This window comes from Trichosurus vulpecula, chromosome 5 (genome assembly GCF_011100635.1).
Source record: "Trichosurus vulpecula isolate mTriVul1 chromosome 5, mTriVul1.pri, whole genome shotgun sequence".
Taxonomy (NCBI): Eukaryota; Metazoa; Chordata; class Mammalia; order Diprotodontia; family Phalangeridae; genus Trichosurus; species Trichosurus vulpecula.
In genome coordinates, this window is record NC_050577.1 from 94,281,672 (window position 1) to 94,297,297 (window position 15,626).

General features: G+C 45.4%; 1 protein-coding gene across 3 annotated transcripts in view; it reads left to right on the plus strand.

Annotated features, from left to right (window-relative positions):
• KCNH2 (potassium voltage-gated channel subfamily H member 2) overlaps positions 1 to 15,626 on the plus strand; it is a 54,389-nt gene that overhangs the window by 7,894 nt on the left and 30,869 nt on the right. Inside the window, exon 1 of one of the 3 annotated variants that reach the window (XM_036761736.1) lies at positions 11,884 to 11,930. The exons of the other annotated variants lie outside the window; for them this stretch is intronic. The gene's annotated coding sequence lies outside the window, so the exon portion shown is untranslated. Of the gene's footprint in view, positions 1 to 11,883; positions 11,931 to 15,626 lie in introns of those variants that run through there. 3 annotated transcript variants of the gene reach the window in all.

A 15,626-nucleotide genomic window follows, 5' to 3' on the forward strand; every position in this document is an offset into this window, starting at 1 on the left:
CCCTTGCCTTTCTGTGTCTCCCCTCCCCCTCTGGGTCCCTGTGTCTTCATCCCTGGATCTGTGTCTTCCCTCTCTCTCTGGGTCCCTGTGTCTCTGCATCCCTGGGTCTGTGTCTCCCCTCCCCCTCTGGGTCCCTGTGTCTTCATCCCTGGTTCTGTGTCTTCCCTCCCCCTCTGAGTCCCTGTGTCTCTGCATCCCTGGGTCTGTCTCCCCTCCCCCTCTGGGTTCCTGTGTCTCTGCATCCCTGGGTCTGTCTCCCCTCCCCCTCTGGGTCCCTGTGTCTCTGCGTCCCTGGGTCTGTCTCCCCTCCCCCTCTGGGTCCCTGTGTCTCTGCATCCCTGGGTCTGTCTATCCTCCCCCTCTGGGTCCCTGGGTCTCTGTCTCCCCTCCCCCTCTGCATCCCTGAGTCTGTGTCTCCTGTCCGCACTTTCAGTGCCTCTCTTCACTTTCCTTTGTATTTAGGATCCTTCCTGTCTTCATCTTTTCTTTCTTCTTACATCTCTCCATCCTCCTGTGCCTCTTGGACCTCCTGCTATATACCTTATCCTCAAGTTGCCTTCTTCCTTTGTCTGCCTCTGACTCCCTGAGTCTCTGTCTGTCTCTGTAGTCTCCCTGTCCCCTTGTCCCCAGGAGCCCGTGTGTGGGTGGAGATGGGGGTGTCTCTGGAGGAGATCCTGTCGGTTTCTCGGCTCCAGCTGCAGGCCCGTTGCCATGGGAACAGGGTCAGAGGGCCCCCACTGCAGCAGCTTCAGCTGCCGGGGTGTGAAGGGGAGGGGCTGAGCTGGGGCTGTTGGGGAGGGTAGGTGACTTAGGGCTTGAACTCCAATCCCCTCCTACCCTTCTGCCCCTGCCCCCATCCCCCACCTCCCTCCCTGGGGCAGCCAATCCTCTGTAGCTGTTCCCCTATTCTTCACCGGACTTTCTTCTTCATTATCAGAGTTCCTAGATACAATTCTCAACTCTTTATCATACCTGTCCCCTTTCCCACCCCAATTTTCTCTGTCCTCCTCATCCCTTCTCTTTTTAGCCTCCTTAACCCAGACCTCCACCATGACACGTTGACCTCCAGCCATAGCTTTTCCCTTCCCTCCTCCAGGGCTAGTTTCTCACCAGGGTCAGACTCTCACACTAAACATCCTCTAGGTGGGTCAATCCTGCTGTCCCATATGATCCCAACGGACCCTAGGCTGGAATGAAGGTGAAGGGGTTGAGAGCCTTTACTGTGGAGCAGTACATGACCATCCAGAAGATGCTGAGTGACCAAGATATCCTTTCTATCTCTCCTGAGAAGAAAAATTGGTAAAAAAAAAAGTCCGAGGAGAGATTGTTGGGCACAAAGCAGAACTTGTGAGACTGAAGGACTTGGGATGACTTGCTAAGAAAAGTGGAGACAACTCCATAGATAGCTATGTTCATTAGACACATCATCCATCCCTCATCTCTGTGCTTTTGCACCGGCTGACCCTTCATTCCTGGAATGCCCTGCCTCCTCATCTCAGACTCGTTGTTTTCCTTCTACTGTTAATGCCTTTCAGGTTCTCTTTGCTTACTCGGAATTTTTCTTGCATGTACCTAGATATTTACAGGTGGTCTCCCCCATTGGAATGTATGCTCCTTGAGGGCAACTGGTTTTTGCCTTTCTTTGTATCCCCAGCACTTAGCAGGGTTGTTGGTGCTTTGTGAGCAGTTAATAACTGCTTGTTGACTGATGGATGGACTGGGCTATGTTATTCTGCCTTAGGGACAGGGTTTGGAATCTGGTGATTTTCCCCACTCCATTTCAGGCTGTTGGACTCAGCAGGGTGGATGAACCCCCCACCCCAAACCAAAAACAACAACACAAAAAAACAACAACATGGTGCCCAGCAGGCCTTGATTTGGGCTAGGGCATATGAGGACTGCTTCCTTCGAGGTTCTAAAGAGGTTCCCTCCCCCAATCCAGGTCTGTAAAGCCAGAGGGTTGGAAAGATGTTGGGAAGGGTTGGTGAGGATAACCAGAGAAATTGTGAACTTCCCTGTTCCTGAACAGGGTGGGTGATTCTGCCTTTCTTGGGGGCTCCAAGGCTCTTCCCTCTATACCATTTTATTGGAGCGGGTGTGGCAGGCATGACCTGATTTTGGGGGTGTCTCTCTTTCCTTCCTCCTGTGGGATCTGGAGAGTGTCCGGAGGGAGGCTCCTCGATGTTGTGTCTTCCGTATCCCCCAGAGAAAAGCTATGTAAATATTTGTGCAGAATGAAGCCCAGGCTAGGGATGTAGGAGCCAAGGAGCTGGGAGTCTGACCATGGCCTTGGGATGTACCGGGGAAGAAGATAGGAGTGGAGGAGGGTGAGATAGCAAGCCATTGGTGATGGAGGACAGGGAGTGGGGGCTGGGATGTTGAGTGAGCATACTGGAGCTGGTAGCTGCAATATTGGAGCCTGGATCCTTTTCCTGATTTTGTGTACTGTTTCAGCCCCTGAGTCAGGATGTCTGAAATTCTGCAGTTTGAGATTCATTCTTTGGGGTTAAGTATTACCTTCTTTGTAGGGACATCTTGTAAAATACAGATTTCCTAGAGCAGGAGACAGGATCATAGATTTAGAGCTGGAAGTGACCTTAGAGGACATTTAGTCCAACTGCCTCATTTTATAGATAAGGAAACTGAGACACAGAGAGGTTAAGAGATTTACTCAGAATTTAGTTAGATAATAAATGACAGAGTCATGATTCAAACCCAGGCTCCTCTGACTTTCATTCCAGCACATTTTCCACTATGCCACCTTGCCTGAGATCTTCAGGGTTAAGTGAATTAATTATCCAGAGCCACACAACTAACTAGTAATAGAGTCAGCATCCCAGACCCAGTGTTCAGCTGTACTGTTCTTTCTTAAATACCAGAATGCTTGGTGAAGAAGCTTGTCTGGTTCTGCGTTTCAGAGAGAGGCACCTGGGGCAAGAATGGAACATTGCATGACTGGGGGAAGGCGGTGTTGGGGGCACCTAGTGGAATGGGAGGAGAGAAGGGGCTGGTCTCGCTACTTCAGCCTGAAAGCCCTCTTCTGGCCCCTAGAGACTTTTCTGCTCTTGTGGTTTGATTATATTATGTTTAGATGTTTCTGGTTTTCTGTCCTGGCTTCACTGGACTGTAAGGAGTTTTAGGTCAGAAATAGCATTTTTTTTCCTCCTCTGGATCTCCTCTTGACCTCTTCTCACCTCATTCCCCCAGGAGTCTGGTACCTAGAAGGTGCTTATTCTATTTTGAAGGAGGCTGTGTTGTGTAATGGGAAGAATATTGAACTTGAAATCAAGATGTGAGGTGGCGTGTCTAGTTCAAGGGACTGCAATTAGGCCAGCTTTGTCCATTTTTGAAGAGGACCAGTGGCATCACAGGGTGGTGTCTTGACTTGCACATGACTTGGATTTAAGTGAGGCAGAATTGCACAAAGTCATCAGCATTAGGCCAGTATAGCCAGACTGCAGAGGATGAGGAGGGGTGTAAGGTATGAGAAGCCTGGAAGGATAGGGAGGGGACAAGTTCAGATGCCATCTCTACCCCTAACTTGCAGTGTGACTTTGGGCAAATCAGATAACTTCTCTGTACCTCAGGATCCTCATGTGTCCCTATGAGGCGGTGAATCTCTAAAGTTCTTTAGAACCATAGAATGTTAGAACTGGAAGGAACATTACTGAAAGCCTGGAAGAACCTCGGGGGTGCATATGACCTGTTCAGGTCACATCCATCAGAAAGAGGATTGTCATGAAGGTCTCCTCACTCTTAGTCAGGTGCTCTTTCCGCCATACCGTGCTCCTTCTGAGAATTCTGTGTTTCCTTCTGGTTCTAAGATTTTTTATGCTTCTGTAATTCTGTGACCAATAGGCAAATATTGTCAGGTTTGTGGCAGACCTAGAAGCAACAGGTGAAGGGAACATGGGGAGGGGAAGGGGGTATATTCTAAGAAGAAAGGAGTAGGGTCAAGACAAAGAGAGGGCTGAGAAAATTCTGCTTATTCTATCTGTGATGTTTGGGCTATGCCTCAGTGTGAGGCCAAGGAGATGGTGGGGATGGGAGGAGTTCAGCACAGACACGGAGGATCGATTTGGAGCTTGTTCGACAGCCTTCTATCCAGTGGTAGAGGTGGGGTGAATAGGTCAAAGGGAAAGGAGGGCATTCTTCAGGAGTTCTTTTTTTTTCTTTTAAATTTTATTATTTATTTATTTTAAACATTTGTTAAAAGTTTTTTTGAGCTTTGAATTCTCTCCTTCCCTCCAACCCTTCCCCTACCCATTGAGAAGGTAACAAATGTGATATCGATTATACATGTGAAGTCATGCAAAACATATTTCCATATTAGCCATGTTGTAAAAAAAAGGGAAGAAAAATAAAGTGGAAAAAAAGTATGTTTTGATCTGCATTCAGACTCCTTTAGTGCTTTCTCTGGAGATAGATGGCATTTTTCACCATGAGTCCTTTAATTGTCTTGGATCATTGTATTGATTGGAATAGCTAAGCCATTCATGATTGATCATCATACAATATTGTTCTTACTGTGTACAGTGTTCTCCTGGTTCTTCTCACTTCGCCTTGTATCAGTTCACATAAGACTTTCAGGATTTCTTTGGAGAAGGTCAGTTAACATTTGTGTAACCAGACTGGTGTGATAGGCTGCTTGCACTGGGGTGTACAGATTAAAATGAGGCTCCTCTTGGAGGAGATTTTTGTTTTTTTTTTTTCTTGTTTTGGCTGGGGATGCCTTATCCCAATTCTTTCCTATGCCCCTTTCCGTTATTTGGAGGGGGAGGCAGAATGGTGCCATGAAAGCTGTCATGTAGGTCTTGGGAAAACTTTAGTCTAACCTTTAACAATACCACCAGGTAGAAAGAACCCTGTGTTGAGGCTCAAGAAGCAGTGTGGTGTAGTGGACAGAGCACTTGGAATCAGGAAGACCCAGGTTCAAATCCTGACTTTGACACTTACTAGCTGTATGATCCTGGACAAATCATATAGCCTTTTTGTCCCTCAGTATCCTCATGTGTAAAATGAGGGGATTAGACTTGATGACAAGACACTTAACCCTCTCAGTCTTTTTCTCTATCTGAAAAGTGGGGAAATACTCTTACAGGAGGCTTTGGGTACGTTGATGGAAGTGAACATACATGGTGAAAGTGTAAACTACCATATATATATATGTGCAATACAAAGTTTAGATAAGCCATGGGTCCTGTCCTCATGAGGCTTGTCGTCTAGGAGATTACTGAAACCCATTGGTGACCCCATCTACCAACTTAACCTAAACCAGTGGCTGATGAAAAATCATCGAAAGAGTGCCCCTTCTATATTGTTTACCCAATCTATTATAAAAGTGGAATGTTTTATGTGAGGAATTATCATTACAATGATTAACTTGAAACTTGGGGGTGAGTAGGTGCAGTAGCAGAAAGCTGCTTGTCTTCTAATATTTTGTGCCGAATAGCAGATTCCCTGAGTCCATAACCATTCAGCTGGCTTTAGTTTTCTTTGTCTCCACTGTCCCCACCCCCAACTGTTTGATAGCTCACATCCTGCTTGCCTTCCATTTTGAGGGGGAGGCAATTGAGGTTATTCGACTTGCCCAGGGTCACATAGCTAGTAAGTGCCTGAGACTGGAGTTGAACTCAGGTCCTTCTGACTCTAGGGCGGGTACTCTATTCACTGTACCACCTAGCTGCCCCTCCTTTCATTCTTTTTTCTCTCTCCCCACAAGCTTCTTTCTTTACCTAGCTACCCACAGTCTCCATAATAATAATAACAGTAATAATGCTTCAAGAAAATGTACATCATCTTACACAAAATTGGTGTTTGATAAGTATTCATGGATTGACTATTTGTCAATCTTTGCAAGGTGCTTTTTCATATACATATAATACACACATATATTATGTATACACATATTATACACATATATTTGTAGCATGGTATAGTGTAAAATACTTTGGATGTTGTATTAGGAGATCTGTGGTTTTAAAAAATATATTTAATTCATGAAATATTTCACAATTACATATAAAAAAATTTTAACACTGATTTAAAAAAAATTTCTGTGCTAAATTCTCTCCCTCCCTTTTGCATCTCTTCTGTCGTTGAGAAGGGAAGTGATTTGATATCAATCATACATGTGAAGTTATGCAAAACATATTTCCATATTGGCCGTGTTGCAAAAGAAAATACAAACAAAATAAAACAATAAAAATGAAGAAAGTTTTTTAAAAAAGCATGCTTTACTCTGTATTCCGAGATTATCAGTTCTATCTCTGGAGGTGGATAGCATCTTTGATCATGGGTCCTTGGGAATTGTCTTGGATCATTGTCTTGATCAGAATAGCTAAGTCCTTTACAGTTGATCATCTTTACAATATGGCTACTACTATGTACAGTGTTCTCCTGGTTCTGCTCACTTCACTTTGCATCAGTTCACGTAAGTCTTCCCAGGTTTTTCTGAAATGATCCTATTCGTCACTTCTTAGAGCACGCTAGTATTCGATCACAATCATATACCACAATTTGTTCAGTCATTCCCCAGCTGAGGGGCATTCCCTTGATTTTCAATTCTTTGCCACTACAAAAAGAGCTGCTATAAATATTTTTAGATAAATAGGTCCTTTCCATATCTTAAAAAAGTCTCTTTGGGATACAGACCTAGTAGTGGTATTGCTGGGTCAAAGGATATACACAGTTTTATAGCCCTTTGGGCATTGTTCCAAGTTGTTCTCCAGAACAATTCCGCCAACAGCACATGATTGTCCCAATTTTTCCACAGCCCTCCAGCATTTGTCATTTTCCTTTTGTGTCATGGTAGCTAACCTGATAGATATGAGGTAGTATCTCAGAGTTGTTTTAATTTGCATTTCTCCAATCAGTAATGATTTAGAGCAGGGGTGGGGAACCTAAGGCCTAGAGGCCACATGAGGTCCTGAATCCAAACTGGATTCCATCAGAGGGCTGCACTTGAGGACCTAGAGGGCCCCATGTGGCCTCCAGGCCACAGGTTCCTCACCCCCAATTTAGAGCATTTTTCACATGACTACTGATAGCTTTGATTTCTTCTTCCAAAAACTGCCTGTTTATGTTCTTTGATCATTTGTCAACTGGGGAATGGCTTTTATTTTTTATAAGTTGTCTCGGTTCCCTATATATTTGAGAAATGAGGCCTTTATCAGAGAAACTTGCTGAGAAATTTCCCCCCAGTTTCCTGTTTTCCTTCTAATTTTGGCTGCATTTAGTTTTGTTCGTACAAAAGGTTTTTTAACTTCATGTAATCAAAATGATCTATTTTACTTCCTGGGAGATCTGTGCTTTTTTATGACATTTTCAAAACAAGCATTTATTAAGTGCCTACCATGTGCCAGGCACTGTGCTAAGTGCTTTGTAAACATTATTACATTTGATCCTCATAACAAATGTGGGAGGAGTATGCTGTGCCCACTTTAGAGTTGAGGAAACTGAGGTAGACGGATGAAGTGGCTTGTCCAGGATCAAACAGCTAGTCCGTATCTGAGGCCAGATTTAACTCCGCTCTTCCTGACTCCTGGGCTCAGCGCTCCATCCACTGGGACATCTAGCTGAGTCAGGGTTCACCTCCTGACTCAGACTTATTTGCTGTGTGACACTGGGCAAGTGACTTCCAAATGTGTTGTGAGAGCAAGGGCTGTCTTACTTGTCTATTTGTATCCCCAGCACTCAATATAGCGCTTTGCACGTAGCAAAATAATTCATTCATTATCTCTATAAGGGGGATAATACTAGCAATACCAATTTCACAGGGATTGCTGTGAGGATAGTGCTTAAAGCTCCATGGAAATTTGAGTTGGTGTTATTTACATCCATTGTGTCATTTGATCTTACAACTCTATTGGGTCTCAGTCAGACAAGGATTTATTTTTCTAAATAAGTTTTTACTGATAGTTCTCCCATTATCCCTCTCCCTCCCCTCTCAGAAAGCTGGCCCATATAACAAAGAGTATTTTTTTAAAGACAACCAAAAGAAAAAGAGGAGTAAATTAGCATAACTGATCAATGCATCAGTTTATTAAGGATTTATTAAGTGCTTACTATGTGCTATGGAGTGATACAAAGAAAGGCAACAAATAGGCTCTGCCCCTCAAGGAACTCACATTTTAATGGGAGAGAAAAATGTAAATAACTATGTGTACATACAAGGTATATACAGAGTAGATGAAGGTAATCTGAAAGAAGGCTTCCTACAGAAGGTGAGATTTGAAGGAACCCGGGGAAACCAAGAGGCAGAAGTAAGGAGGAAGGCATTCCAGGAGTGAGGGACAAAGTGCAAAAGGCCTGGAGGTGGGAGATGGCTTGTTTGGGTCAAGGAATTCAAGTAGGCAATGTAGTTGGATTGTAGAGGGTGTGGAAGGTGGCAAGGCGTGAGAAGCCTGGAAGAGTAGGGAGGGGGCAAATTATGGACAGCTCTAGATGCCAAACAGAAAACTTTATATTTGGTCCTGGAGATAATAGGTAGCTGATGGAGTGTATTGAGTGGAGGGGTGGGGGGGAGGCATGACATGGTCAGATCTATATTTTAGAAAAACCACCTCTGCCGTTGAGAAGTATACTGTGGGAATGGACAAAGATCCGAGGCAGGGAGACCACTTATAAGACCACTGCAGTAGTAGAGGCAGGAGGTGATGAGGACCTGAATTAGGGTTGTGGTTGTGTGAGTGGAGAGAGGGGGATGTATGTGAGAGATGGGGTGAGGGTAGAAGTGAGGTTCAACAATGTATTGACTGCTTGAGGTGAGTGAGAGTAAAGAGTGAGGAATGACACCGACGTCATGTGCCTGGATGCTTGGGAGGATGGTAACTTGGAGCATTTTGTGGGGAAAGATAATGAGCTCTGTTTTGGAAAAATTGAATTTGGGATGCCTATGGGACACCTAGTTTGAGCTATCCAGGAGCTCAACACAGAGGCTAGGGCTGAATATAAGGATGTGGGAATCATCTGCATAGAGATGATAATTAAACCCATGGGAGCTGATGAGATCACCAAGTGAGATAGTATTGAGCAAAAAGGGAATGGGGGTGGGGGTGGGGGGGAGCAAGCCAGAGCCTTGGAGAGACAGCTAAGATTAGTGGGAATGATGGGGATAAAGATCCAGCAAAAGGAGACTGAGACAGAGCAGTTGGGCAAATAGGAAAGGACCACGAGAGAGCAGTGTCACAAAAACCTAGAGAGGAGAGAGACTCCAAAAGGAGCAATGTCAGATGCTGTGAAGGATCTGCAAAGGTCAATGAGGCTAGGGACTGAGAAGAGGCCATTGGGTTTGGCTATTAACAGATTGCTGGTAACTTTGGAGAAAGCAGTTTCAGTTGAATGGGCTCAGAGGCCAGATTGCAGGGGTGGTGGTGGGGGTTAAGGGAGAAGTGGAGGCACTGATTATGGACTGCTTTTCTCAAAGGGTTTAGCCGTGAAGGAAGGAGGAAGAGGATGGTAGCTAGCAGGGATGGTTGGTTCAAGTGAGGATTTTTAAGTATGGGGTCAGGGGGTGGGGGTGGGGACAGCTAGATGACGCAGTGGATAGAGTGCAGTGGATACATCGATGGACTGGGAGACAGGAGGACCTGATTTCAAATCTGTCTTCAGATACTTACTAGCTGTGTGACCTTGGGCAGGCCACTTAACCCTATTTACCTCAGTTTTCTCATCTGTAAAATGAGCTGGAGAAGGAAACGGCAAACCACTTCAGTATCTTTTCCTAGAAAACCCCAAACGGGGTCACGAAGAGTCAGACAAGACTGAAATGACTGAACAACAAGAAACCAAAGAGACAAATGAAAATCAGGGAGGAGAATTGTTTCAAGTCATTGAGCTCATGGTCAGGCTGATTCGTATATTCTACTCGGGGCTCTGGCTGTCTTCTTGAATCAAGTTGGTAAAAGCTGTTTTTTTAAAAACAAGTGTCTTTTCTGAATTAAAAAAAATAGTGATGTTTAATCCTTGAGATTCGGTTACAGGGATGTGTTATTGTACTGACTGAGGACTACAGTTCAGGGACTTCTCTGATCACTCAGTCAATTAGCAAGTAAATATCGATTGTCTACTAAACATTCCGTATTCTGCTAGTGATGAGTTGTGTGGTCCAGATGGGAAATACAATAGACAGTCCTAGAAAAGAGAGATCCGTATGAACCGGGGCAATTAGGAAAAGCTTCAAGCAGAAGGTGGGACATAAACTGGCCTTTGAAGGATGGCAAGCATTCGAGTAGAGCAGAAGGGAGGAAAAATCGGATGTGCAGAGGTGGAGATGAGCATATTGAGTATAGAGGAGAGTGAGGAAACGGACATCACCAGAGCAGAGGTGCGACCTGGGGAGAAGCAGAAAGTGAGGCTTAGTAGGTAATACTGTTTACACAAGAGTTTTACTCTCTACACATTTCTTTTCTCATAACAATCCTACGACACAGGTAGTGTATTTTTTATTCTCATTTTACAGATGAAGAAACTGAGGCTCAGAGAGGTGAGATGACTTGTGCGTGGTCACTCAGCTAGTAGATTTTATCTCAGATCCTAGGATCAGAGACTTGGAGCTGGGAGGGACAGGCCATCCAGTTCAGTTTTCTTATTTTGCAGTTGAGGAAACCAAGGCACAGAGAGGTTAGATGACTTGTCCAGGACCACATAGCTAAATAAGTGTCTGAGGCAGTATTTGATCTTAGGTCTTCTTGGTTCCAAGTTCAATGTTTCTCTGTGTTGTGTAGCTGCCTCTTAAAAAAAAAGCTAGAAGAAATTTTGGGGGCCATCAAGTCTTACCCTCTTATTTTACAGACGAGGAAACTGAGGCTGACAAAGATTGAATGACTTGCCAGGGTCCACACACCTAGTAAGTGTCTGAGGCGTGGTTTGAACTAAGACCTTCCTGATTCCAAGCTCAGCAAGCTTTGGAGCTAAGATTCAAACCCGGGTCTCTTGACTCCAAGTCCCCTGTGCATTTTCCCCATTGAATTAATCAAAAGCCTCGAGGAATTTGTATTGGATGTGGTAGGAAAGAGCGCTGTTGTAGTTTTTGAGCAAGGGGCGGTGGTGTGAGGACACAGCCGTTTTAGGAAGATTGCTTTGGCAGCAGTATGCAGAAAGGCTGGCTGGGGGGAAGGGAAGGGAGTCGGGGAGATCAGTTGGCAGCCGCTATTGTAATCCAGGTGTGAAGTGATGAAAGTGTATCCTAGAGTAGTGTGAAAAATGGAAACACAGAAAATGTGTCTGGGGGCTCCAGATTGGATGGAGAGATTAGTCTATAGCAAGACGAGGGTTCTTCAGGAGCTGGTGTGATGGCAAGCTCTCAGGTGTATCACAGGTTTAAAAGAGGTCTGGAAATTGAGGAGTGGGATGCTTCTGGCCTCTGGGTTGCCATGTCCCTGTTGGCTCATCCTTGTCTGTCTCTCTTTGTGTCCTTCCCACACCCTTCCAGGTCTCTGACCTTACTTGGAAGGGGGGTATGAGCTCTTGACACCGTGGAAGGCTGTGATTATCCCTCTGGCCCCTGCCTTCAAGTACTCACAATGCCTTGGGCCTCTCTGGTCCCTGCTAACCCCTCGGATTCTCTAGTTGCCCATACCCTAGAACTAACTGTCCATCTACTCATTGCTGACGTCGGGGGCCCAGAGCCTCTTTGACCTTCCCCCATCTCTCACCTCCTTCTCCACACTTGCCTCTGCTGTAAGTGGGATGTCAGCAACACTATGGCCCCAGACCAGAAGCTGCTGTTTCTTCTGCCTCTTCCTGTCGCCGCCACCAGGCTAAATATAACCTGACACTACACAGCCAGCCCTGAGCCGGAGACAGCATCTTTTGCTGGGGGCGGACAGGGACTGGGGCTGAGTCCCTGCTCTCTGGTCTCAGCCTGGCTCTAGGATTGTCCCCAGCATCGTACCTGCTTCCCAGCAGGGACCGGGGTGGGGCAAGGGGTAAGAACAGTGATCTTCCCTGGGGTCACCTTTTACCAGCAGGAGGAGGGGGGGTAATACCTTCTATTCATATAGCAGCCGATGTTTTCCCAAGTATTTTCCTGGCCTTTATCTTATTAAATCGTCACAACAAACCTGTGGGATAGACAGGGCAGGGATGATTTCTTTCCCTTCCCTGCCCCTTACAGATGAGGAGATTGTAGCCTGGAGAGAGAGGTAAATAATTTGTCCAAGGTCACACAGCAAGTCAGTGTCAGAGCTGGGATTTGAACACAGGTCTCCTGACTCCAAGCTCAGTGCCCTTCCCATTACAGCATGCTGCTTCCCCTGGGGGAAATTCAATTTAGCAAACACTTAAGACACAAATTGCTGCCTTGCTTCCCCCCTTCCCCCTCTATTTACTTTTCTTCTCAAGGTCACCCTTGCCATCTGCCCCTGCAAACCCTAGAATCACTATTGACCCTGCCCTCCCGAGGCTCTGAAAGGTCATGGCATACATATAGAGTACAGTGGAGCACTGCTTGCTTACCTAAGAGTTGTCCCCAGCTGGGAGGCCCAGCTGATGCAGCAGGGCCTGGAGGCGCTGAAAGGGAATCAGGGTTTGGGGAAATGAGCAGCTGCAGGGTGGATGGCTGTGTGTGTGTTGGCATTAAATGAAAACGACAGATTATGTGCTGATGAATTAACACATAGTATTTGGGAGCCTGCAGCTCAGCCACTTTCTGCAACTGGATTGTGTTTGCCGACTCCTCCTGATTTCTCTTGCATCTCCCCCCTTCTCTTTAACCACCTCTCTTCTCTTTCCTGTCTCCTCCCTCCTCATCCCCCCTTCACCACCTCTCTCTCTTCCCTTACTTGCTTCTGTTCTTATCCTATTCTTCCTTTCCCATTTTAGCTTAACCCACAGAGCCCGGGTTAGGGATTTGTGTGCCTAAGGCGAGATTTGAAAATTTTATCTTCCATGTATTACTGTCCACCAGAGGCTCTAAGCCTTCACTGTGACACGTGAGATTTAAGATCACAAAATAAATACCTGTGTACCGTGGAGACTGGGATTGTCTGGCGTTAAAATATGTGTATTAACAAAATGGAATGTTAAAGAAGCATACGTGGTCTCCCCCTACTTCCACCAAAAAACAAAAATAACCCATTTCAAGTCATGCCAGATGCAGTTACCTACCTTGCTGCCCTGTGGTCCCAAGTGATCTCTCCATTCCTTTCCCTACATTTAATCCTCATTGTCACCCCCATCTCTATGTCTATCCCCATCTTCTTCCCTACCTCTTTGGTGGTTTGAGGAAAGAGCCTTGTTCTAGGAGTCAGGAGAGCAAACAGCATCACAGGATTTAGCGCTGGAAAGGGCTCTTAGGGATCATCTTGTCCAACTCCCTTCTTTTGCAGGTGAGGAAACTGAGGCTTGTGATTGTGAGGTGACTAGGATCACGTAGATCTGAGATTTGAACCTGCTACTATTCCTTTGGTCTTGGGCAAATCACTTCTCTGGGTCTCAGTTTCTTCATTTGTAAAAGTGGGCAGAAGTGAGAGTAATGGGCTCAGTGTTCTGTGGTCATTGAGGCTAATGGTCTTAGTGTCCAAAGGACGGTGCATTACAGGCTTGGTGTGAAGAAAGCCCTTTGTAAACTGTTGAGTGCAATGTAAGTGAATTATTTGTGAGTTCCTATTAATCCTAACCTTTGTTACCATCCCTACTCCTTTCCTTTGCTTCTCCTTTCAAGTCTTTACCTCCAACTCTGGAGCCTGCCTTCTGGAAAAGGATGATGCCCTCAGCTATAGGGGATGGTAGGGAGAGGGGTAGATGTAAGGGCATTTGGGCTGAGTGACCAAATTTATTGAAGCTGTGGATTTGTGACTGAGGAAACCATGGCCAGAGGGATCCTAGATGGGATGTGTATGTCGAGGGAGTTGAGGAGGACGGGGAGGAGATCTGTTTCTGGAGCTGTGCCCCTTTGTACTTTCTGTTGAGAATGTATTGGGTTTTCTGATGTTTAAATCCTGTCTGTTGCTTTGGTTTTGGGAAGAAAAATTTTCTGGCTGTGACGGACTCGCATAGCCCTTCCTTAAAAGTGGGTCAGCTAGGTAGTATGGTAGACTTTAGAAGTGCTGAGCCCAGGCCCTTGGACATCAAGTCTTTTATTTTTTACTTTGTTACCACCTACCGACCCTGTGGTAGAAAGGAGAAGGGTAAGAATGCTTAAGGTCCTCTGCTCTGGGGCATTCCAGGAACCAGATGGTATTGGATCCCACAGGTAGCTCTTGGTCTGTGCTTAGCTGTCCACCAGAATGTCCCCTGAGCCATTTCTCCTCTGGTGATTGGGGTTGAGGGCAGTTCTGTGGTAGAAGGGGGCACGTGGTCCCTGATCCCGTATTTATCCTTGCCTCATCCTGATATCTAGTTCTGGTCCTTGTCTGGTGTCCATTCCCCATTCCTGTGTTCCCCCGAGAAGATCTCAAGATTGTTGGACTGAGGCTGCCATGAAGTGGTTCTCAGTGGTACTACAGCTCTGAATTCTGGGGAGGTTCCAACCCAGGTGGCAGTGTGCCAGCCCAGGCCTTGCCAGGGCCTGATGCTCCTCTCCATTTACTGTGATCCCACACTCGACTCTGTTTCCTCCAGTTCCCAGGGGAGCCAGGCTGACTGGAGCCATATGGGGTTAGGGGATGTGAGGAAGAAAAGGAGTAAGAATGAAGGCCCAGAAGAGATGGGATATAGGAGCTGGGGCTTGGGGCATTGCTACACCTTGCAACCACATACACATTCACACACATATTTAATTCAAATTTTTTGTTGCTCTGTTTTTTACATCATCTTTGTTTTCCAATATATTCCACCCCTCTCAGAGATCCATTTGTTGTAATAAAGAATTTTAAAAAGAGGGAAAAAAGCTCACCCAAACTAACCAGCATATCAGCCAAGTGCAATATCACATGCAGTGTTCCATACCCAAAGTTGTCCACTTCCGCAGAGAAGAGGAGACGGTACATTCTCATTTGTCTTCTTTGGAGCAAAGCCCAGTCATTATAATTCTATACCATTCAGTTGTTTTGTTGTTCTTTTAATTTACATTGTTGTAGTCATTGTGTATATTGTTTTCTGGGTCCTGCTTGCTTCATTTTGTGTCAGTTCATAGAACTCTTCTTATGCTTTTCTGTATTTTTCATTCTCATAATTTCTTACAGTAATATTCCATTACGTTCAATGGACCATAATTTGTTTATCTGTTTTCTCAGTTGATGAGCATCTGCTTTGCTCTTTGCTGCTACAAAAAGTGCTGATAGAAATATTTTGGTGTATATGGAAACTTTCTTTTTATTATTGCTCTCCTTTGGGGGTCTGTGCTTAAAAACGTGGATGTTTTTACCACTTTCTAAGCCTAGTTCCAAGTACCTTGCAATCATATTTAAAACTAGTACGAATCATTATTTTCACTGTGTGTTGACTATTTTTTCACTTCCCTCTCATCTTCATTTCTTAGACTCCTTGGCTTCTTTCAAGGCTCAGCTTGGCCTCCACCTCCTCCAGGAAGCCTTCCTGGATCCTCGTGATTGTTAGTGTTTGTTCCTTCCTCAATTCTCCATGTATTCTATTTAGGGATAATGTGAGAGGGAGAGAGGCAGCCTAGTTGGATAGAGAGCCATTCAGGAAATCTAGGGCTCATGTTCTGCCTCTAACACAAC